The 25,740-nt window shown below is 36.8% G+C and overlaps 1 protein-coding gene across 1 annotated transcript in view; it reads left to right on the top strand.

Annotated features, from left to right (window-relative positions):
• Positions 1-25,740, top strand: part of KCNH8 (potassium voltage-gated channel subfamily H member 8) — a gene marked incomplete at both ends in the record, with an annotated part of 338,632 nt that overhangs the window by 283,991 nt on the left and 28,901 nt on the right. The gene's annotated exons all lie outside the window — the stretch shown is intronic.

Genomic DNA, 25,740 nt, shown 5'->3' with positions numbered 1-25,740 from the left:
CTTACCAGATGTATGGTTTATTCTATATATAGTCTCTTCACTCTGATGATAGTTTTGCTCTGAAGAACTTTTTAATTTGATGGAATCTAATTTTTCTTTTCTTGATTTTGTTTCTTATACTTTTGGAGTCACCTAAAAAAATCATTGCCCAGATCAAAGTCATGGAGTTATTCTCTTGTTTTTCTTTTAGAGTTTTATACTTTCATGTCCTACATTTCAGGCTTTTACCTATTTTGCGTTGATTTTTTTTTTATATGATGACAGAAGGATCTAATTTCATTCTTCACATGTGGATAAGGGAGCTTTATCATTGATAAGTATTTTGTCCTGTTTTCTACTTGCTAGAATATTCACCATAGTAGTTTTAAATGCTTGTGAGTTTAACTCCAATATATGAACCACCTATGTCCTTCCATTCTGTTCTCTTTCACTCTCTCACCATTCTTTTTCTCCTTCCCCATCCTCCTCCTCCCCTTTCCCTTTGTTCTCCCTGTCATTTGACCCTTTTTTTAAAGCAAGTATCATACAGATGTTGCTTATGGAAAATGATTCATGTAATTTTCCTCTAAATAGAATAGGATTTTCTCTGGGCAGGCAGATCACTTTTATCTTTTCCATTGTTCATCTTAGGCTTTGTTAGGTTGGTCTCTTTTGTTTTCCTTAGTCCTGAAGTGTGGCCTGTACTCCTAGAGAAGTTTTTCTGGGGTTTCTCCTAAAACTCTAGTATGCTTACCAAAGCCCCTCCTGTTTGGCAGGGCTTAGACTCCAGTCTACTTAGCACCACTTGGCTGTTCTGCAGTTCAGCCTCCCACCTGCTATTTCACCTATGCCTCAAGGAGTATCACCCCCTGAGTGCTCAGGTCAGAAGTTGGCTAATGCCTCAAGGGGAACACAGATGCAGTTACCTCTTCTCTGGGATTGTACTCCTCAAATCCGATATGGTTTATTTTACCCGAACTTCATCCTCTCACTCCTTAGCCAGGAAGACTGTCCCTTCCTGGTTTCCTCTACTCCCCCCAACCAATGAAATAGCAAATGCCCTCAGAAGAATGCCTAGCTAATTATGAAACACACAAGTATTTCTGTTTCCTCAGGCATCACAGCCATTCAAGTCTTACCTCAGTTGATTGCTCTCAATGCCTTCAAGGAATTATTTCACATATCTTGTCCAGCTTTATAATTACTTTTAACTGAAGGGTTAGTTCAATAAAATCTACTCATTATGACTGGAACCAAAAGTATTGTGTCTTTTTACAGAGGGGGCTCCTTACATGCTGCATTTTTAAGGGCACGTGGGAACTGAAACTTACTTTTGGAAAGTATTCTTTTATAATTCTGATCTGTTATTTCTCAAAATTTATGTATTTTATTCTGTAAAATCCTTGGAGATACACTACCTTCTGATGGCATGGTAAGTTTGAACTACTCTCCCTCATAACTCAATACATTTGAGGAAAGGTCTTGTGCTCTCCTTAAGCATACTCATCGTTTGAGGGGAAGTTATGTTCTGATGTATACCTGTGGTTATGGATTCCTGCTCTTGGCTCTACAACTCTGCTCTAATAGCAGACCAAATGTGAAACCGAGCCCCCTCCCTTCCATGTACACAAACAAAAATATACAGTCATGCTGGATTTTCTGGTAGACTGAAGCACTGATGGAAAGTTGATCATGGGTGTTAGAAGAAGGAGCATTTGCATATTGGAAATGCAAGCGACATAAATGTAACTTATCTATATATCCTTATTCTTAAAGATCATGTAACCAATCATGTCTTCAGCCATTTACTATTGCTTTCAATTCTCTCCTCTTGTATAATCTATTCTCCCCTCTTATCCTTATTACTTCTGACATGTATTAAAATAATTCTCCCTTTGGATATTCTATGCCAAATTTTGCCCTCTAGCTATCACCTATTATCCCAAATAGCTTATAGACTATCAGATGACATAGATACTTCCCAGAATATCTAGATAAAGAGAAGACTAACAGTCAACCCATTCTGGAATAAAATAAAGGCCAAAAAGCAGTTAAAGAAGTAGCCAAAATTTAGAAGGGATGTGTATGTAGCAATAAGATTATGACTCCTAGAACTGTGATAAATTGTATAATTTTAGATTGACAGTGTATTCCATTCTCATAGGAAAACAAATGAAAATGTATAAAATATTTTGTAAGTATGTTGAAAAGGATAGTTAGGACTGTTTTGACCTCATGCTAATTATCCATTTTATGCAATCAGTGTGTTTTCTATATTCGCCCTTATTTATAACTCCTGGATGGCCCCAATAATTACATCAATTAATTTAGCTATTTCTGTTTACGCAGATTATGAGAAATTTGCTTCACTGCTTCTTATGGTGAACTCTGTAAAATTGATTTTGGCATAAACTCATCTGTTGTGAAATCTAGTTTTTTAACATAAGTAACTTTAATTTTTTTTTTGATGAACAAATTTATGTGATTGGAAAGTGTTCAAAATATCTGCTTTTAAAAAAAATGGGTAATGTTTTTGCATTGAATATTAGAGATTGATATGATTATATATAAATATCTTAGGTGCTATTGTAGGTGCTGATTTGTTATTGATAGTGTTGGGGTTGTGGAACAATAAATGTCAATATTGTTGGGGGGAAAAAAAACATGAAAAATTCTCTAGTTTTACCTTACTGAAAGGTTTCTAAATAACAAAACTTATTAGAATTTTTAATGTGTTGATCACTTTTCTACAAATTTGTACTATTGACATTTAATCTTATAAACATAAAAAAAATAAAATCTCCTTATTTTGTTCCCCTCCTCTTTAAAAAGGGAAGGGATATTTTACCCATTGTCATGAGATTCAGGGCCTCCAGTGAAGGTCTCTTTACTCCTGTGTCCAGTAAATACGAGAGGTTACAACAACGTTCAGAGTCCCTGAAGCAGAGACAAGGGAGGGTAACTCACTTGCAGCAGGTTCTCTCTTTTGATATATTTGGTGGATGGCCCACTGTACTGTCTCACAGCTGCTTGAAACCTGAACATTTATTGTAATATTTGAATCCTCCCCTCTCACCCCATCTCAAGAACCATGTTTATGAAGTGTGGTTACAAAACTGAATATTTCATAGTCCTGACACTCAAATGCGATAAATACATATATAATGATAATATATTATAATATATAATGATAAAAGTGTCAGAGTAGTCATATGCATCAAGTTAACACAAATATAAATAAAGATAATTGACAAAGTTATGCATAAAGTTAATGAAAGAAGGGAAGAACATCCCTATAATATCTAAATCTACAGGGATCGATCAACAAATAAAAAGTAGCATCACTGTTAAAAAAATATGCAAAAGATATGAGCAAGCAATTATAGGTGAGGAAGCCCAAAAGGTCGAAAGTCCATGAAAACATGCTCAAAGCAGTAGAAATATGGAAATTAAAATTATAACAACCACAAAATAATTTTTAAATGTTTAGTAACAAATATTAGGAAGGAAGTTAATAAAACTGGATAGGATCCCTTAAACTAATATTGGTATATACATGTATAGTGCAGTGCACCCATTTTGCAGAGAAATTCAGCACTCCTTAGTTCCTTTAAGTATATAGATAAGCCTATAGCTTGTTAGTTCTATCGTAGATATGCATCCAAAATTTTTTCATATAAGCCCATAAATGGAGTTGTAGAGGTCCACTCAGTATACCTGTATTTGTTGTGGACAGGAATTGGAAGCATCCTGGGAGTCTTATCACTCAAAAAGTAGGTTCATAAAATGTAGTGCCTCCACAGCATAGATTTCTATGCAGTAGTGAGTACAAGTGGAGTGGATAGACACATAGCATTTTAAGTCAGTATGCAAACTCTAGTATTTATTGACAAGACAAGAAACAGAATGAGATAGGAAGCAATAACATTTATATAAATTAAAATGAACTCAAATAAGTCAGGGTGCATTTTGAAGTTAACTATAAATTTAACTGTCAAGGGAAGAGAATAATTTAAACAATCTTGAAGAAGAACAAAGTTGGAGGATTATACTACCAGGTATCTAGATATCTTAAACTTACAGTAACTAAGCCAATGGGGTATCCATACAAGGGTATGCAATCAGTGGAACAGGCTCTACAAACAGGTTTACTCTTTATGGCCCTTTATTTATCACAAGTTATAACTACAAGGAAAAGTATAATCTAGACTATCCATAAGTGGTGTTGGATCAATTTAAAATCCATGTGGAAGAAAATAAATCTTGACTTTTACCTCAACCACACTGCAACTCAATTTTAGATGAATCATAGACCTAAATATAAGAGAAGAAACAACATTTCTCAAAGAAAACATTGAAGAATATCATTATGACCTTGTAGTACAAGAAGAACATATGACAGCAATAACAATAAATGATTGATAAATGTGTTAAATTAAGAACTTCTAGCCATCAAAAGATACCATTCACAGAATCAAAAGTCAAGCAATAGAGTTGGAAAAATATTTGAATTTACATATGTCTAAAAAAGACAGAGTATCCAGAATGTATTCACGACTCCTAAAAATAAGTAAGAAAAAGATAAGATAACCCAATTTTTTAATTGGACAAAACACTTGAACAAGCAGTTCACACCAAAATGTTTCCAGATGGCCAATAAATTTTGATCCTTTCTTTCTTATGAATCTCCTTCTTCCCCAGTCTTTTATCTAAGTTAGTAAATGGCACCATCATCCACCCCATTTCTGGTTTCCTTGTGATAAGAATGAAAAAGAATCATTATATCAAGATTGATCATATTGGCTAAGTGATTGGAACTGGCAAAAAATAGTAGCCAGAATGCTGGAGTGATGAAAAGGAAATGTAAATAGATAGTTCAGAGAAGTCTGAAGGCTTTACCCTGATTTGCTTGTCTTTTTGCTCTTGCTTTTTTATATTCCAGTAAGGCTAAAGAAAATAAATTATATTTGTTAATTTACTTTATTCAAAATTGACATACCAGCCACTGATCTGGGCTTGTAAAATGGGAAGATAAATGAAATGCTGACTCTGCTCTCAGGCACAGGCAAGTGCAGAAGATGGCGAAGTAAAGAGATGTTTCAGAGCAGGCACTGGGTCTCTTGATGCTGATAACACAAATTGTTCCTGGAGGACTCTCCTGCTAAGACTAGGAACCGGTAAGATCAGGAATGGGCTGACAGAGAAGTAATAGTAGAAAAGAGATATAAGATCCTGTTAGGGAGAAATCGTGGGCAACCAGGAGCGACAGAACAAGCATGCTTGAAGCAGTCAGTGACAAGGTGTTTTGAAGCATGAGGCTGAAGTGACAAACTAGAGATAAGTCTTGAAAGAGCTGTGTGTCACATATGCAATTTGAACTTAATGGGATTTATTCTGAAAGCGATGGGAAGTTACGAAAGGATTCTTTCTCCTTTCTCAAAACTCTTTAGTAACTTCCTATCACTTTCAGAAAACAAAACAATACACACAAAAAATCTATATAAATACACATTTATGTACTTTTTTTCACTCAATCTATGTTTAGGAAGAATAATGCCAACAGTAAACAGACCAAGTAAAGGTAAGAAGTAATGAGTTTTTTCACTAAGATTACAGCAATAGTGATTAAAAAAAACATAAGGAATTGTAAGATATATTAAGAAAGTAAAATTAACGGACTTGATAATGGATTTAATCTGAAAATGAGGGAGAGTACACGCCTACACAAAGTGAAATGAGATTGAGTGTGTGATATAATAGTGATCATAAAGAGAAAAGGGGAGGAATAAAGCAAGTTTGTAGGGGGAGAGGGTGAATTCCATTTTGAACTTATTAAGTTTTAAGTCCATGAGATGTTTGAGAGGAAGTTCTGCTCTCTGCATCTGACTATGCACATCAGAAGCCCCAAGAGGGAGATGTCAACAGAAAATGTGAATTCAGGAGTCATGTGTTACTCCTTTAATCTTCAAAATAATTAGTTATATAGCATGTGTATGTATCTCAAACATGCTGTTTGGGTTTATGTGCTTCCTATGATTTCGTATATCACATGTAGTTTGATGATACTCCCTCTATGGAAATCACCATATGCTTCTAAGGTTAATTCATCATGTGGTATATTGCTACCTAATATTCTGTTGTTTGTGTAAATATACAACAACTTAGTTACTCATTTACCTGGTCAAAATTTAAATTGTTTATATTTTTGTCTTTGCCCACATTTAATCGGCTTAGATTTCATTTACTGATATAAATGATTTGTCTATATTCTTGATAATCATTTATCAGTTTTACACATTGAACATGTCTTCTCTGAGCTGCACTTTGCCCGTTCTTCTTGTTTACTGTGTCGTGATAAACAGATGATTTAATTTTAATGAGTTAATTTTGTAAATATTTTCCTTTAAAGCTTTCTTTATGTCTTATTTAAGAAGTGATTCCAGCCAGGTGTGTAATCTCAGAGGCTCAGGAGGTTGAGTCAGGAGGATTTCGAGTTCAAAGCCAACCCCACCAATTTAGCAAGGCCCTAAGCAATTCAGTGAGATCTGTTTCTAAATAAAATATTTAAAAGGGCTGGGGATATGGCTCATTGGTTAAGCACCTGGGTTCAATTCCTGGTACCAAAAAGAGGAAGGAAGAAATGGAGGAAGGGAGGGAGTGAGGGAGGGAGAAAGGGAGGGAAAGAGGGAGGAAGGGAGAGCAAGAAATTCCATAGCTTAAAGCCTTCAAAATGTTTGTATTTATTTCCTTCAAAATGTGTTAGAGTTTTGCCTTTCACCTTTGAATCTTTATCCATCTGCAATTATTTTTGGTTAATGGTATGAGGTAAAGAATCTTTGTTTCTTCCTCATGTAGTTAACTAATTTTCCCAGCACCATTTACTAAATGATGCACCATTCTCCCCACTACTCTCCAGTGCCACCTCTGTTATATACTGAAAGCTCACACGTGTACATGTTTCTTGGACCTCTGTTTGTCTCCTGTGGTTTGTGTCCAGTTTTGCACGAGCATACTTCATTTATTAGTTTAGATTTAGAACAGGTCTTACTTTCTGGGAACATAATGAGCTCCACCTAAAAGGGCACTTGATACTTGTTTGATAGTTCTTTGAAGCTATTATTCTGAATCCATTGATGATGTTGAGAAATCTTTTTATTACTCTAATTGTTGTTCCTTTACGAGTGACCAGTCATCTTTTTTGGCTGCTCATAAAATCTTTTCTTTGGTGTTCCTCAATTTCACATAATGTGCCTAGGCGCTCCCTTTCTCTCTCCGTCTGCCTTCTTTAGTGACTGGCTTGTCTGGTGTTACTTTGCCGGAGCACCATATATATCATGAGCCCCTTTGTGCACCTGGTAAAATCTGTGGACTTCTCTCCTGATGACATACCATATGCCATAGATCACAGCACACCTTCAGGGGGCTCACTGACCACTTCAAAATCATATACAGATGACAAGAAACTTAGATGAAAAACATACACATTAAAACAATTCTAATAGAACTATAATTACTCTCCTCTTTCTTTTTACAGATTCATGTACAAGTAGATATGTGTGTGTGCTCACATATACACACAGGCACATACACACAGGCACACACAGATAAATACGTATCCAGAGACCTGCAAAGGATATAGAGGATAAGCATCATTAACACTGACCATTTCTGATTACTCACTCTATAATAGATACTGTTTAGACATTATCTTGTGAAATCTTTACAGGAGTCCTGAGACTTGGATACCAACTGTACTGTATGTGCTTACCCTCTGTCAGGAGTAATTCAGCATCTAATAAAAGCATCAGCTTGCCCTCTGTAGCCCATGGCAAGGGGTATGGACATGTATAGTGTGTGTGTGTGTGTGTGTGTGTGTGTGTGTGTGTGATCATAGGTGCTGAAACATATCTAGATGACTACAATAAAGGAGAATAAATTTAATGATTCCCTCTTCCTCTGTTTTTAACATTTTAACATCCTCTCTCCTCACGACTATTGGAGTGATCTTTGAAAAATATAAATTGGATCATGTCACTCTGTTGCTTAAAGTATTTCAATGAGCCAGGCATGGTGGCCCATACCTATAATCCCAGTGGCTCTGGAGGCTGAGGCAGGAGGATTGCTAGATCAAAGCCAGCTTCAGCAATTTAGTAAAGCCCTATGCCACTTAGGGAGACCCTGTCTCAAAATAAAATATTTTAAAAAAGGGCTGGGGATGTTACTTAGTGGTTAAACACCCTGGGTATATCCATATCAGCAGGTTGGTAGGTAGGTAGGTAGATAGATAGATAGATAGATAGATAGATAGATAGATGTGTTTTTTAATGACTTTCCATGAGACTTCTTACCATAACATTTTTTTTTTTTTTGCTGGGGGGCAGGGGATACCAGGGATTGAATTCAGGGGAACTGGACCACTGAGCCACATACCCAGCCCTAATTTTTGCATTTTATTTGGAAATTGGGTGTCACTGCGTTGCTTAGTGCCCTCGCTTTTTGCTGAGGCTGGCTTTGAACTTTTGATCCTCTTGTTTCAGCCTCCCCAACCGCTGGGATTAGAGGTTTTACCATAACTTTTAAAGTTCCATGCCTTCTTACCTTGCCTGCTTTTCAAAATCATCTGATGAGAAAACAAAACAAAACAAAACCATCTCATGCCCTTTTGTATCTGTTTACTCTCCAACAAACTGGCTGCTTTCCCTGCTCATATGTGGCAGGTTGCTGCCAGCCTCTGAGGCCTCAGGACTTCTGTATTTGCATTTCCTCCAGTCATGCTGCTTCTCAGGCCTTACCTGACCACTTGCTCTGGAGTTGGACCCTTCCAGTTATCCTCCATCACATCACCTTGTTTGCCTTCTTCATGGCATTTAGCAGGATCTGAAATTATTTTAATTTGCATATTTTCTTGCTCCCAGTCAGCTTCTCCTAACAGAACATTCTATTTTATGAAAGCTTTGTTTTATTCTACCCTATTATCCCAGGACCTAGTTCAGAGTCTAGTGTAGAATCAATAATTAACATATATTTAATTGAATGAAAGTCAAAAACTTTACTTTGGAACCTGGAAACTATGTGAAATTTTAAGAAATGAGGAAAGTTCTGAAGACCGCAGCCTATATGACCAGTAAATAGAATCTAAAGTGAAAAGCTAAGAGAATTTAGAATTATATCCCTCAGATGTAACGAAGTCAAAGAGAGTGTCAATCAATAAGTAGCATTTGAAAGAACAAAAATTGAAAAAACAGCTAAATTGAATAACAGCTATTTTTCTCTTCCGTTAGGTTTAGGACAAGAGGTTTTCAAAAGCCATATGAGCAATTTAAGCTGAATAGTAGAAAAAAAATAGCTTGCAATATGGGTAATAGAATTCCCCCAGGTGGTTTGGTATAGTCAGTGGATACATGGTTAAGATGAAGATGTGCCTTCAAACCTGACATACCCGTTTTCTGTAGAAATAGATGAACTTTTACAACAAAAATACCCCCAGGAAGTAAAGAAGCAGTACTATTAACCATTGAATCATTTTCAACTTAATCATCTCACTTTTATTACCTAGAACACAAGGCTACAAATTTGGGTGGAAAAGGGGAGTGGAGGTGAATTTAAATGTGGAAAATTCCAGGGTCTAGTAAATCAGTATATGTATGGTTATAAGATACCCCATCAGAGTATGGGGTGTAGATCTGTTGCCCTTAATGGTAAACTGACATTACATGTCAGTAATGTACATAATGGAATCTAATGAAGTATTTCTCATGTTCCTTAATCAGCATTAGCCTGAGTGGTATCTGAATGTATGTTTCTGCCTACATCTGGACCCCATGTCTTTAATAAAAAAGGTAAATTTTAAGTTTAATGTTTAAGTTTAATAAAAGGAATTCCTATCTCAAATGCAAATTTCATTGGAAAAAGCATCTAGATCCCATGAACTACTGAGCCTACTTGGACTGCTCTGCTGGGCCCTGGGCAATTTCTGTAAGTAAGCTGGACTGCATCTATGAGATTAAGCTCTGCGCTCACTCCCTCGGCTACAGACAAGACTGAAGAGATCTTCCAAGTAAAATCTTTGATTTGCCAATATCTCTTGCAGCCTTTCTGACCATATTACAGTTTAATTCAAGAACATACTGAAGGGGAGCTTTCGCAAAGAAAAGACTGGGTTTAAATTTAGTCCCTATTTCAATCTGAAATAAAATTGGTCTGCTTGGAAGCAATTTTCTCAAAGATGATTTGCCAAATAGTAATAATTTTAAAAATCATATCTGACAGCCTGGATTCTTAGCTCTACAAGAGTAGCCTTTGTGTAGGTGTGCTTCTGCTAGCACAGTCTTGTGTAATAAGAGAACATAATTAATACTGCACCTTTCTGAGTAATTGTTCTGGGAAAAATTGCATGTCAAAGGGCTCACGTGTCATTTCATTGTGTCAGATTTCCTTGTCATCTTGGGCCCAACAAGTGTTTTGTCTGTCAGTGGTCCCTTCTAAAATACTCTCCTTTAGGAAGCAAACATATATATAATTTAATATATATAAATATATATATATTTCTCTAAAATATTTTGTAGTAAACAATTTCGCCTACTTCATACTTTTATGGTGCTAAAGACAGCGTTGGATAGGAAAGCTCAGTGGGCAATGGCCTGGAAATTTTTCTTGGATCTCTGTATTTTTATGTTCTGAACCTTTTCTCCTACTAGTTAATTCCAAAGTGATTGTGGCAAACATAGTACCTTGAAGGAAGAGATCATATTTCACTTAGCACCTACTGCTGTGTTTATGTTCTTAATGGTTAGTAAAGGCAGACACCATTAGACACCCTGCACTCATTGACATCCTCCTACCTCTGAGTGCAGCACAATGATCCTCAGTGTACCTTCTCTTCCTAGGGATGGCCTGAATTTATTGCTTCATTCCTTCCATCACGATAGGTCTCATCTTCTTTTCCTTCTTAACAAAGATCTCAGTGAAGACTGACTCAACCGGCTCCACTGGCGTTGAAATTCATGTTTCCTTCTTATTCTGAAGTCCTGTTTCTCCTGCCTAGGCCTGAACTTCAGAGAGATAAAGGCTTTATATTGCTAAAAGTTGTAGAACAAAGGAACGTTACTCTTACCCCTTCTCACTACAGACTGATTCTTTTTTAAAATCTATTTTAGGGTAGAGCTAGTGGTAGGGGGCATTAGCCAAAAGACTATCCTGGTAAGTTTGGGGCAGGGGGGCTATTCAGAATGAGGATATTGATGGTAGGCAATAGAAATCCAACTCAATACAGCATTGAGATGTGGGTGGGAAGGGTGGATTTTAAGAATTCCAAGTATCTAATGGGATCAAATAACACACACCCACATACAACCACCATGGACCTCAGGAACTAAATCAGGTTCTCAAACTTTCTTTTTCTCTGCATATCTTCTCCATTCTTCTCTCCACTAGTAGACTCATCATCTTTCTTTCTTTATCCAAATGGCACAAAATGTCCACAGGCAGCAACTCTTCAATTTAGATGGACAGCAGATTAAACTAGACTCTTCATTGATTCATCTTCTTAAAGAAAAACTTTAAGAAGTTGAACCTAAGTTTTCACCCAGGTTTCATCAATTATTGTGTGTGTGTGTGCATGTGTAGAGGGCATCTAGGATGGAGGGAGATCACACTGTCCTAGCTTGGTGGTTTCCATAGCAACCTGTGGGCTGAAGAGTTGAGAGTCAGGATCCAGAAAAGGGATGAGTGGGCAGAGGTGGTTGCCGGACAATGGAAGCAAAGCTAATGATTGCATGAATTGTGGATCTCCTCGGTGTAATCCCATCACAGTAGGTTCTCATACAATCTTTTCCCAGCAACATTTTCATAAAACCCCAATCCCATTTAAACATGTATTAAAAATAAAAGCATATAAAATAGAGAACACAGAAAAAGCTTTAAAACATCCTGTAATGACTCATATTTCATCACCCCAGGATTGTCTCCAGTGCAGCCTCTTATCAGTCGAAGATAATGACACTATACCTGCAAAGAGATCAGCCACATTTGGGTGGCATCTGAGTATTCCAATTTATGTTTGCAATTTAAACAGTGAGACCTTAGATTTTTAAACTCCTTGAGGGAATGAGGAGGCGATTCAGGCTGGGAAAGACTGAGTTAAAAAGGGCCACCTGCCATCCCATAAACAAGATTAAAGAGAAAAAAAAAAGTCTGTCTTTCCTTCCCTGGTTGTTTCCATCCAGCAGGGAACAGCAGATGTTCAGGCTGAAATAAGAAGTGTCAAATTTGCATATGCAGACACATGCCCACAAACAGGCCTGGCTCCACTTATCTGTACTCCCTGAGCAAGAAAAACTACCTACTGCTTCATCTGCCAGGAATCCTCAGACCTGCCCCGTGTAACTCAGAGTGTGAGAGAGAGGGTTCTTCATTCCACATTGCATTCTGGATAGTGGTCTAGCTCTAGAAATGCAGTGTGTGCCCTCTCTGGATTTCTGTAGGCTGGGGTAATAGAGCTTCACCTCATGGCAAAGGCTCTGTGAAAAGATGACATTGATCCTGCTGAGATACAGTAGCTCCTCTGAGCCAGGCCACATGCTACACAGTTTACAAGCTTTAGCTTACTTTACTCTCACAATAACTTTGAAAATAATTTGCATACATTCATGTTCCAGATACAAAGGTTAGTCAAGGATGGGAGAAGTTAAAAACTGGTCCAGAGTCCTTCAGCCAATAAACAGGGAAATTTAGGAACTGGAATTTCAGTTCCAAGCTACCTGACTCCAAAACCCAGTTGAAACTTAGGGTAGATTTAATCCATTAATACAAAGTTACAAGTGCTTGTTCAATTTCTTAATCTTATGAGCACAGTATGCCAGCTCTATAGTAGGCTAATGGAGTGGTCTTAGGAAGCATTTTCACAGAAAAAGAAGTATCACAAGCCAAATACATACATAAACGAACCACAGCACTCTGATAATTCATCAAGCTGTATGCTTTTGATTTGTGTGCTTTTTTTTTCTGTATGCTATACTTCAATAAGAAAGATTTTTTTAAATGAATTATAAAAATTCAACCTAGTTACAAGAACTCAGTTGTAGACATATAGGTTCTTTGAGAGCAATAACTATATTTTATTCATCTTTGCAATTCTGTTCCTAGTGGAGTTTCTGATACAAAATACTATGTACTCTATGAACACTTACTGGAAATTAAGTTTCCATGTCTGCAAAATTATAGAGTGTTAGAACTGGAAGTGGCCTTAGAAACTATACAACAAAATGGTTTTTCTTTTGATCATGAGTAGCATAAGCCCAACTCAAACTGACTTAAAATAAAGGGGAAAATAAAATGTATTCACTCACAGAATGGAAAATCCAGTCATTGGTTAGGTGTATCACCTATGTGGGTTATGCACAGTCAACTAGGACCTTCATGTTTGGACTATCTCTCCCATGGACCACACTAAGCCTGTGTTGCCAGTAAGACTCATCAAAAGATTAAAGTGAATTTCATGAGGTTTTATTTTCTCTTGTCAACTGAACATTTATTAGAATATCTGCTGACAATAGAGAGGAAAGGATGGCAAAATTCATTAAGTATGTATTATGAGCAAGGTACTTTATTTACATTACCTCATTTAATTTCATTTTTAATCCTTGCATCATCCCTGGGAGTTGGGATTATGTTTTCATTTGACAGATAAGAGAACTGGGTGTCTAAGTGATGCACAGCTGAAATCATGAAAATAGCACAAGGATCAAGCAGTCTGTAACCAAGTTGAACTGTGATCTTCTGAATGCAAGCCTCATGCATTTGTCCACCAACCAATCTGCCACAAACCAGAGAGCAAGGGACTGGTTCCCTTCAGGCATGCTTAAAGAAAATGGAGTTTATACCGATTTTCCAGAATGACATTCATTCTAATTTTTTTACCTTAATTCTATTATTTGTCATATCTCATCAAAAACCCAGTAGAACTAAATATTTCAGGAAACATGTCTCATTAAAAAAAAGAACAAGCAAGTCACTAAAATTACTACACTTTGGCCATTTGACTTATTCTCTCCCCTAATATTTGTATTATTTGCTCATAAATCCATCCATCTATTAAATAACTCTGTGACCATGAACCAGCTCTGGGAGAATCTCTTCCCATTCAAGTATGTGCTTTTAAGTCTGCTATATACATATTGTTCTTCATCCTTCCCTTGCTCCATTTTTAATAATTTGTGAAATCCTCACTCAACCGTCATTTCATTTCAAATGTACAAAATAGTATTTCAATTTCTTTTTATCCTCAGCTTCATCATTATGAAAGTTTAAGTTTTTTATTAATAGAAATAAATAAAAGGTTTTGGACTATAAGCATATTATATTTGCCAAAAAAAAATAACACATTCTCAGTACTTCCCGTATACACCCATATACACAAGCTCACACACACACACACACACACACACACACACACACACAATTTATGCAAAGGGGTGGAGAGCATAAAGGAACAAAACAATGTTTTTAATTTAGAATTTTGTTCATATTTCTCAGTCAACATGCATATATATCACCTCTCCAAATATTAGGACATTTTTAAAAGTATGATTCCTTTTTACTTTTTGTTTAAGAATTTGTTCTCCTTGGACTTGTTAGAATAACCCGGAATGCTTTATTGCAGTAATTATTTCACTGTTTGGGACTATGCACATCTAATAATGTGTCACAGGTCATCCTAGGTTGTGTGGGATGCTTCTTCAGTTAACCATCTAATCCCAAACCCAGACTCAAGTGCTATAGCATAGAGTCCGTGGGTATGATTAAAGCTGTTGTAAATCACAGCAGCTAAGTTAGTGGGAACTAAATTAAAATTAAAAAACAAGTTACAAAATCCCAGGATAACCATCTTTAATAGTGCATTTCCCATGAAATTCCCCCAAAAGGGTGTAGACAGCAGAGAGGATGACATATGGCGGAGACAGTCTGCTTACAGTGTAGCACAGACTGTGCTCAGCAGGCAGATTTTGAGGCCTCCAGTTGGATCAGATCTATTTACTTACCATAGAAATCCAGCATTCTGAGACACCAAAAGAGCGGCAGCTTTGAGTGGAAGAAACAGCAGCCAAATAGAAGTATGAAGCAAACTAGATGCCAAGTTAGGGAGGAAAGCTGAAGTACCTCGAAATTGTGAATCAGAAGGCCACATGTAGTGGTGACAACTCTATAAGGGTGGAGGGACCAGGAAGATGCATTTCTGTCAAATGCATTAGGATTTAAAAGATTTGGGTTCCATGTCATTGAGGAAAATGATTAAGGAAAATTCCGAGATGAACATCTGCAAGATGCTAAGCTTTTGGCAATGTGGTAATCCCACTTATTGGAATTCTACTGTTAAGATTAGGGTCTCTAAAAGAAGAGCATATGGGGACTGATCTATGTTACCGCATTTTGCCAGTATTCACAGAGTCCCAAATCTGATGAGTGCTAATGAAGCATATTTGTATTCCAGATATTACAGTTGACATTTTTTCTTTAAAGCCATTAGTCACACTTCCATGTTGATAATACAAAATGTCAGCCCCTTTTATGGAGGAAACCCAAACAGGATTCTGTTAAAAAGAGCAATGAATGAGAACCCATAAACTATAAGTCTTAGACTCCCTATACACACAACTAAGGCCAGAATTATTTGCCCAAAGAGTCTAATGTTGCAGGTTTCCTGCAATCCTCAAGGAAATAACTGAACAAGCACAGTTTGGACCAACAAATTGGAAGTCTAAAAGCAAAAATTGGTTTTCACAAATTTGTATAAACAGGGAAAAATCCTCCTTCCAACGGAGTCACTGGTTTATAGTTTGTTAACATGGAAATAGCCTTAAACTTTAGAGAGAAAAGCTTCATCTGAAGAGAAGTATACATCCACATTCCATGTATACAGCTAAAAGAATAAGTCCATTGTATGAACCTATAAGGGTCTGAATTAGGTACTTCTGTATAATTCAAGAATGACACCATTGTAAAAAGTTTTGCCCATTCACAATGGATGCATCCTATTTATGTTTCACAGTTTCATGAATTGGTACTCCTTGGTAGGTGTAATTGTGATTTTGCCCAAACTTGGAAATGGGGACTTTGTAATCTGGCGGCCATGTGATAACTCTAAAAGCTTGTCCACATGGTACAGTTGCAGGAAAAGGGTAATTTCTTCACCCTTCATTCCCATACATTCTCCCCTAAATTCTTCACTGTTTTAAAAGACTAAGAAAATGTCTATCCTAGAATGAAAATTCAAAAACAAAATATTAATTTACATAACAAACACAGAAAATATACACTGCTATGTAAAGTGGAGAATGATTTCTTCACTTCCCATAGGAAAAAAATTCTTGGGGAAGGAGACCCAGAGGGGAAAACTGAAAAAGTATCAGATGTATTATTCATGTCATAATTTTTGTTCTCAGGGAACCCCACTGCAGGAGCAAAAATACCAAAACAGACATTCTCCTACCTAAATTTCATTGTTTTGCAGTACCATTGTGAATTCCCACAAAGACTTACCTTTAATCAATATATAGTCGTTAACATCTTCCTTGTGACGTACCACATATCAACTTTGAGTACAACAGAACTCTAATATAAGAAGCTTTGCCTTGGCAGAATTCCTTCCTTACCTGGAAATTTTTGAATATTTGGTAAAAGTGATAACGTTGTGATAAGCAATATTCCTCAAGTTTCAAAGACTTCCTCAAATGGAAACTGTATATATTGAGTCTTATAGAGGATGCCCGTGACTTTCCCCACCGACCCCTGCCCATGCCATTGTAGCCTTTTATCAGGCCTCTTATTTTCTGTGGCTGAGTAGCTAGTGTACAGAGTAGATCGTGTACACAGCACTATCATACAAATAAGAAAAGTAGCTTATTTCAGTTTGCCGGTTCAAACATTGTCTTCGACATATAGGGCTGTTTAATTTTTCTGTTGGAGTGGATAATTAACAATGGGCTTCCTAGGCAGCAGATTAAGCATTTCGAATTAACTTTGAAAGTGCCATCGGGAGTTGGGATGCACAAACTTCTCACACCAAATTGAGCATATTTCTTAACCGACCTGATTTGGAACCAAAATGCTCTGTGGTATCCTGAAAATCTTATGAAACCAGCTATTGTGTTTCCTTACAAATACACAATAGCTGGCTTTACAGACCAACCAGGGGCCATTGTACCTTAATCAGAAGCAGGTCACTTGGGGGCATGGGATTCAGCTCAATATAATGAGTATAAACATTGTCACTTTCAGCACAGATTACCCTCTGAACTCCCAAATTATTGATCTGGGAAATAGCTTCTGAAGCTTGGAATTTTTAAAATTCTGAGAGAGTTGTAGTTAGTTTTCTACACATTATAATGTATATTTTTCTCTTCTTCCTTTCTAGAATGATATGAAACAAGTGTTAACAAATACCTCCCCACCGAAAAATCATCCTGCATTTTCCAAGCTTTTAAATAAATAGTAAGGAAGGGTTTGGGTTTTTCTTTCAATCCTAAAACCTTGTATTTTATGCACTTGAATTCAGAGATAATTGTGCTTGAGTTAATGTGTGCCTATTGTCTATGTCTTATTGACTTTATCTGTACCTATGGATGGTTTGAAAATATCTTACTTTATTTAAGATGAGGAAGCATTGAGGAGAAAAATAGAATACCAAGCCATTCTTTATATTATGTATTACACTAAGTGTTATGCAAACACAAGTATATTTTTGTGGCATGAGATGACAATCCTTTTACCAGAAAAGTAATTTGGATAAAATTGGTGATGAAGAAGAATACGGCCCATTTGTTAAGGAATTCTACATATATATTAGTTTCAAGTTTTTGTACAAACCCATCTGTATAAATGTTAAAGTCCCATTCCCCACACTAATTCCTTTCAGAGAAAACTCGTCTTGTTTATTATCAATATATCCATAATATGGAATTAACATTTATTAACATGAATTATTTTCCATGCCAGACTCTGGGCTATACTTAACAAATGTAACAATATGAGGAATTTTTTTTCCACCATAAATTCTATGTGGATAATGAAGTTGAAGTGATAAGAGGCTTATGCTCACATCAGATTCCAAATGCTTTCTATCTGGAGAAACAAGAGACCTGAAAGGCAGATCAGCATCCATCAGTCACTTCCGGCAGGAATATTGACATTATGACCAGAGAGAAGCAGCAAACAGAAGAACCTAGAGAGTTTCTAGGAGAAAAAATGAGACACACTATTGTTATTCCTAATGGGAGAAAAACAGTGAGGGGAGGGGTAAGTCTCACTTGTGAGTTATCAGCTGCTGATAACTGATATCAGAAGTTGATCTCCTTGAGGATCCTGAAAAACACACATGAAAACTTAGGAAAAAGTTGTTTGTGTTTTCTGTTCTGCATTTCTATTAATGTGACTCAGTGCCAGATACAGCCAACTAGGTCTCCAAGATTTGTTCAGTTTACATCTCATTTAATCACGAAAGCAGCTCTGGTTCTTATCATTTTTAAGAGGTGGAAATGAAGGCTCACAGAATTTCAGTTGGCAATGACTGTGAGATGGGGTGCTACCACGGCAAAATAAGAAGTGATGCGTCACTCTGGGCTGGGCTTGCACCCAGTATGCCTGGCCCATTCTCTCTGTTCTGAGCTGCCAGTTGGATGCTCCCTCACATGCTGAAGTATAATATTGGAGAAGCAGCTGAGGCAAGCATATAAAGCAGGGTTTATTTTAAAAGGGGTAACATAGACTTCTCCCAGGAGGGAGAAGGGGGCCATCGCTGGTGTCCTGTTATCACAAGAAGCAAGGGTGTTTTGCCTTTTTATATGTCCTAGGCTTCCTTTGTTCTCTTGCTCTCTTCCCCTTATCTTTCTCCTTCCCGGCATACCCTTCCTCCAAGGGTATGTGACTAAGCCCAGGAAATGCTCAGTGGGATGGCCAAAAGGTGAAAAGCAGATGGACTGGGGCAGGGTCAGATGGAGCAGCCCAGGACACATTAATTAACAGTTTTATAACCCCCTGTAGGGAGGGGCAATTCCTGGGACAGGTTACCTTAGCAATAGGTTGGAACAGGGGCAGGTTCTTGATAAGGATGGAGGAAGGACTCTGAAGGACAGAGTCACATCACATTCTCTGGATGTGACCCTTGCCTATCTTCCTGTCTTAATTCTGGCTCCACCAAGACAATTCTAAGGTCTCCCTGTGGCAGAACCACAAAATAGAAACAGTCTAGGTCCCAATCACCTCTTGGAGGAGAATTTTTTAGCATATATCAAACTTCAAATGACTGAGAAATAAAGTAGTTGTTTTTGTTTTTGTTTTTTTGCATTAAACCACTGAGACTTAAAGCATCATTGTTACCTCAGCATTACCTACATGTTCTCCAAGTCTACACAGCTAATAACTGACAGGACAGGGGAAATTCTAACTCTTAACTACTAAGCCATCCTACCTCCAAAATGGTCCCCATCCCCCAGCACACGTTTCACCTTAATACACAGTGATGATGAGTTTATGGTGCTTCATACAGTGTGGGCTCAGTAGCTGATTCTCAAGCTGGAGTCATCAATAAAGCCCTAAATTCTGGGCTTAATTACTTGGCTCATGTTTTCTGCATCAGAAGTGATAGTATTTACCTAGAGAAAGAGAATTCTTCTCTAAGTTTTAATAGTTTGTCTTGACCTGAAGGCTCAGGATGAAGTTGGGAGATGTCAAAATCATCAGTTCTTTCATTAAAATCTCATTTCTCTTTCTAAGTTATACAACAGGCTAAGAAACTCTGTTACGCATTTAGGTTTCAGATCAGCCTCAAAAGTCTCTTCTTCCAAATAGCTGGTGGTGAAATACCACACTTGTTTAATGGAAATTAATACTCTCCTATTCAGACCTGTTCTTTCTCCAGAAGTTTCCATTTCTCTTCCCATCTGCCACCTGCCACCTGGATCAGAGATGAAAATGAGTCCTATTTGCTACTCGCCTCTATTATATGACAATTATTTATGGTTTTGTAACAGGACATTTTAACCATGTGAGTTATAGGATTATTTGTGAGTATGCTTCATTCATATTATCTTTATCCCAAACAACTACGAGTACCAGTTATGCTGACATCCAAGGGATAAGATAAAATATGGAATGATCTCTTTTTCTGAATGAGGATGCATGTTCCTTTAGTCTGCTTTGTGACTTAATCCATGTGTCATTATTAATGAAGCAGAAAAATTAATGAATCAATTAGAAAGAAGAACCTTGTAATACACGTTGTTTCCCAGTTGATCATTCAGCTGTAGATAACAATCCTGCCAGACCACTTTAGTGTTTTATGAGATTCCAGAATTGAAAGACATTTATAGATTCATGCAATAACTTATAAATTTTGACCTATGTATCAAGTAAACTGGAGATGGATTCTTACCTTCCTTGGGCTACTGGCCCATTAACATACAGTTTAGAATTCATAGGTCCATGCTGGGGCCTCCTTTAAGATTTGCTTCCTTCCTTCTTCATAATAGTTAAATTTGTGGCTCAGCCTCTTGAAAGGAACTTGAAAGTAAGGAAAGATTACTGATAATGCCTCACCACTACTGAAAAGCCACTCAAGTAGCTTCTAAAGGTGAAGCATTAGCATTCTATGAAAGACTGAGCCCCATATTGGTGTACCATCTGTCAGAATTCAGGGATATTTCATGGATAAAGGAAACAGAGGAAACCATAGAGCTGTCTTCCCCACTAAAAGAATTGGGCTAATTGCAGGGAAATTGACTATTGAGGAATGTAAGAATTTCAGGAAAAATGAATTAAATGGCCAAGGTTAGGTATAAGCCTATGGAAACTCTTAAATATTTTGTACTCCCAAAAGATTCCCACCACCCAACATGCAGGTCCTGTATGTACACATGCACACACACACACACACACACACACATACACACACATACACACACAAAACACGCACACACACACACACACACACACACAAACCAGCTTTACACATAACTGTAGCCATATAGTATGTATTCAGTGAACAACAATGGATCACTTGGTACAAACATTTTCAGAAGCTCCCAGATTCCAAAAATAACCAGGCATGGAACTGGGATTGTTCTCTGATCCAAAATATCAAGAGTGAAAATAAACTAACCAACCTGCATGCCATGAGCACAAACTCTGAGCTGGCCTGGTGAAACTCAGGTGCCTGCCAGGTGGGTCAAGAAACTGCACAAGAACCATTAAACTCACACAAAAGAGATGAATTGTGGAGAGGAAAACAGTTCAATATGCACAGTTTTTAAAAAATCTCTATTATTCTCTCACAAAAGTCAAAGACTTCTCATTTTCATAAAAACTATCTCTGAAGTTCATATAGCAAGTTTTTGGAGCATTTCCACCATTTAAAAAAAAAAAGGCATTATCTTTCTATTCTAGAGATAGTAAAACAATAGCAACCAATCTTCTCATTTTCTTTGTGGCCAGAGAGGAATACAACATATTAGCTCAGGTAGACAGAGGGACAGTTAATTTTAAAAAGTACCTGAAGTAAATTTTTCAAAAAGTCTTATGGAGGGCTGGGGTTGTGGCTCAGTGGTAGAGCACTTGCCTCCCACATGTAAGGCACTGGGTTCAATCCTCAGCACCACATAAAGACAAATAAAATAAAGTTATTGTGTCCATCTACAACTAAAAACATATTTTAAAAAACTCTTATAGAAACGTCTTCATTCAGTAAAATAAGGACAACATTAGAGGATTTTATGGCACTTTATATCTGAAATTACATTAATGGGTTTAGTATGTTTGATTTCCAATTGTAATTCAAGTTCCATAGTTTTTCAAACTCTTCACAGTTGGAAAAATAAGAAGGTTTTGTGAATTTGTTTTGCTTTTTTGTTGCAGATAGTATGAATACAAGATAATATTTTTCCTCTGATTTTGCATGTTAATTTAATAGTCCTTTTCAATTCCCACTGGACTCATAGAGTAATAAAGCAATCTAGGTGATCAGGATGGGGAAAGGGAGAGAAGAAGAAAAGCTATTGTGGAAACTTCCTAAACCAACTTACCATGGCTGAGAATGTATTTATTTCCCAATTTACAAGGTTAGAAAGCCTTACCCTCTGTTCATGATAACCTTGCACCATCTTGACAAGGATTCAATTCTAGGGTTCCTAAACCTTCTCTGTGTTTCTCAAGACTGTTGTAATGCCCTCTATCCCTTAGCTACTTTTTATTTCCCCAGACTGTATAACTCTAGGCTTTAAAAAAAAATCCTTATTAGACATAACAAAAAGTCCTTCCTATTGTCTGAAAAGCATAAAACTTTCATGTAAGAAGGATTTCAATTGAATTAATTCAAAATTTAACAGGATTGTCCTCCCCAAAACTTTCAAAACTTTCCAGCCCTCTGGAACAAGAAAATGGGGTCACAGGTATCCCACTCCTCAGTGTTTAGCCTCAAGAATAAAAGTCATCACACAATAGTGATATATGCATACCCAAGTTTATAACAGCACAATCTACAATAGCCAAGCTATGGAACTAGGCTAGGTGTCTGTCAATGGATGAATGGATAAAGAAAATATGGCAAACACACAAAGAAAAATGAAATTACGCCATTTGCAGGAAATTGGATGGGACTTAAGACCATCATGTGAAGCAAAATAAGCTAAGCACTAGAAAGTCAAAGATTTTATGTTTTCTCTCATACGAAGAAGCTAGAGAGGAAAAAGGAAATGAAAGGTGAGGGAGATCAGTAGAATAGAGCAGAGGAAAGGAACGAGGGTGAGGAGAGAAAGGAGAGAAAGGAGAAATACCTAAGAATGATATTGGCCATATTTATATTATTGTATTGTGTGCATGTATGAATGTATAACAATGAATCCCACTATTATGTACCATTATAATGCACCAATAAAAATGCAGAAAAAGAAAACGGGGTCAGTAAACATTTTACATCCAAAGATTTGCTGATATATTCTTTTTCCTGTAGAAAGAATGTCTGTAACGCATCAGATTTTCATATATCTGTGCCCCCACAAAAGGTTAAAGCATTGCTACTATCATGGATTTGGGGGATCTGCTTTATGGCCATCGTCAAACTCTGTGGCAGTTAAATGTCACAGTGCAGTAGGCATTTAGCTCAAGTAACAGCATTAACTACTGGAGGATATTCCTGAGAAAACTTGGGGTTCTGTGTAGGGCGTGGGAGTCAGAGTGAAAGAATTCCAGTAGAAGTTCTACTACTAACTTGGTGGCTGAAGTTTGCAAATCACCTCCTCTCTCTGGGCTGCAGATTACACATCTCAAAAGTTAAGGAGTTGCACTAAATCTGTGGTTTCAGACCTGACCAGTGATCCCTTGTAAAACTCGGGATCACGGGACCCCAGCCACCAACAATTGACTCGCTTGGAGTGAGCACACTGGAATTTGACTATTACTTATTTATCCATTTATTTGCTTATTTTTGTACTAGAGATCAAGTCCAGGGATACTTTACTACTAAGCTATATCCTTAGCCTTTTTGCTTTTTATTTTGAGGCAGACTCATGCTAAATTGCCCAGCTAGCCTCAAACTCTCAACTCTCCTAAGCAGCTAGGATTATAGGCATGATCCACCATGCCTGGCTTAGAATCTGAACTAAAGCTTCTCTAGACATTCTGTTATCTCCTAGGTGTGAAAACTATCGTGGCAGACACTCTAGGGTTACATCTAGCATTAAATTTTTGACTTTCCATTAAACTTTCCATTAATATTTGCTATTAATATTAGCTACTAATACTAATATTTCAAAACTAATATTTTAAAAATCTGGATCATCATGAATGGTTATTAGAATTAATATATCATGGTACCCTTTTAAAAACATAAGTGATTGATAACCACATGAAAAATATTTATTTAGAGAATTTATCATAGCACAAGGAAATTACTATCACATATATAACATATGTATAGCACATATATTGTGTGTATGTGTGTAAGCATGTATGAACTATACTTGATTTTGCTTAATTCTTGACCATCAGTGAGTTTGGTAAAAGATGAGAGAGAGTGACCTCAGGTCATTGAAGCAACAAAAAGCAAGAGGAATAAAAGTATATTGCAGGCCAGCCACTTTAAAATACATGATTGCATTCAATCCTTGTAACAGACCATCTGTGTTCATTTTCTTTCTCCTAGTCTTACAACCATGAGCAAGTCATTTAATTCTGTCTAGGCCTTTTGTTTCCTCTTCAGCAGAATGGAAATTAAAAATACCTATCTCATGGAATTGCAGTGAGAATTAATGGACATAATGCCTGGGAAACACTTATCAGGGTGCTTATCACATGATGAATACTTAAATAATTAATAGGTAATAGAATGATAAATAACTGTGATGTTGGCTGTGAGATCTTACTACTCAATGTTTGCTCTGTGGCCAGAAACATCAGTATTACCTGGCAGCTCACCAGAAATTGATCATTTTGGACCCTACCCCAGACACCTACATCAGAAGCTGCATTTCACAAGATCCCTGTGTGATTCATGTGCACATATATATTTGAGTAGCACTGAGACAGTAAAACAACTTGAGATCCAGTGACTTGACAGAATGTATACCACTACTAAGCCAAGGTACTGAGAGCACACCCAAATCAGAAAATCCTAAGGTCACCATCTCTCTCTCATCCTCTTTGGGCTTCTATGACCAGGCAGTATTCAGGCTTCCTAAATCCACTGTGATGTTTTTTCTCTAGTCTAAGCTGTAACTGAAATGCTTTGTGAAACACATTTTCATGTCTACCACAGTAACAAGAGCATCATAATTTTGTTTAATTTTTCACATTTTTAATTATTCAGCTGTTTTATTTGTCACCATTTAGGGAATTATTACAAAACTTATGTCTAAAATGCTTCTGATTAATGCATACTTAGGCAGCTAAACAGATGTAGAATGGGTTGACTGCTTTGATAAAATTAAACATTGATGAAACATATATTTGCACAGCAATAATGATGACGGCATTTGTATAAATAATAACAGATCTATTACCCTAATCATCTAGGAGAAAAAAAATGATGAGACAGTGACAGAATTACCAAATATGTCTGGCTTACTAAGCGGATCATTTTCAAGTGCATTTTTTTTGCATGTGAATAAAATTATGATAATTTATAGCATCTACAACCACATTAAAATGAAAGTAGTATAATTAGGCAAAAAAAAATCATGTGGATGATACAAGAAGCATATTTCCAGGACATGTTAAATTTCCAGAGCTTCTGTATACATAATGGAAGGTACAGGTTTTTCATACAGCCTTCCCCGGTACCATAGTTTAATTTTATAAAAGATGTGTCCCAAGATCAAAGTTTAAGTATTCTAAAATACTTATTAATATTTAATTTCTCCTCACACATTTTAGCATCTCTGAAATTGAAAAGTGTTCGTCTTCCAATCGATGACATGTCACAATTGCTGGGCAACATTTATTTTTTTTATTCTTGCAACCAAAGGGATCTTGGATTCAATTAAACAGGGGATTAGGATGCCTAGTAAACTTAATCCTCATCCACAAGATACATCATAGCAAAGGAAACAGGTGGGGCAGGAGGAGATATCATCCTCCCACCAGAATTCAAGCAAGAGGGGGAGGTAGGTAAATAGGAAGTAATGAGATTAAATAAGAAAAGAATCCACAATATGAAAAGAATTTAGCATAAGAATAGGAAAGGGGAATGGGAAATGAAAACTAAAGGAGTGGAAAAGA

This window comes from Spermophilus citellus (assembly GCF_964194105.1).
Source record: "Spermophilus citellus genome assembly, chromosome: 3".
Classification (NCBI taxonomy): domain Eukaryota; kingdom Metazoa; phylum Chordata; class Mammalia; order Rodentia; family Sciuridae; genus Spermophilus; species Spermophilus citellus.
This window is presented reverse-complemented; position numbering and strand designations above follow the sequence as displayed.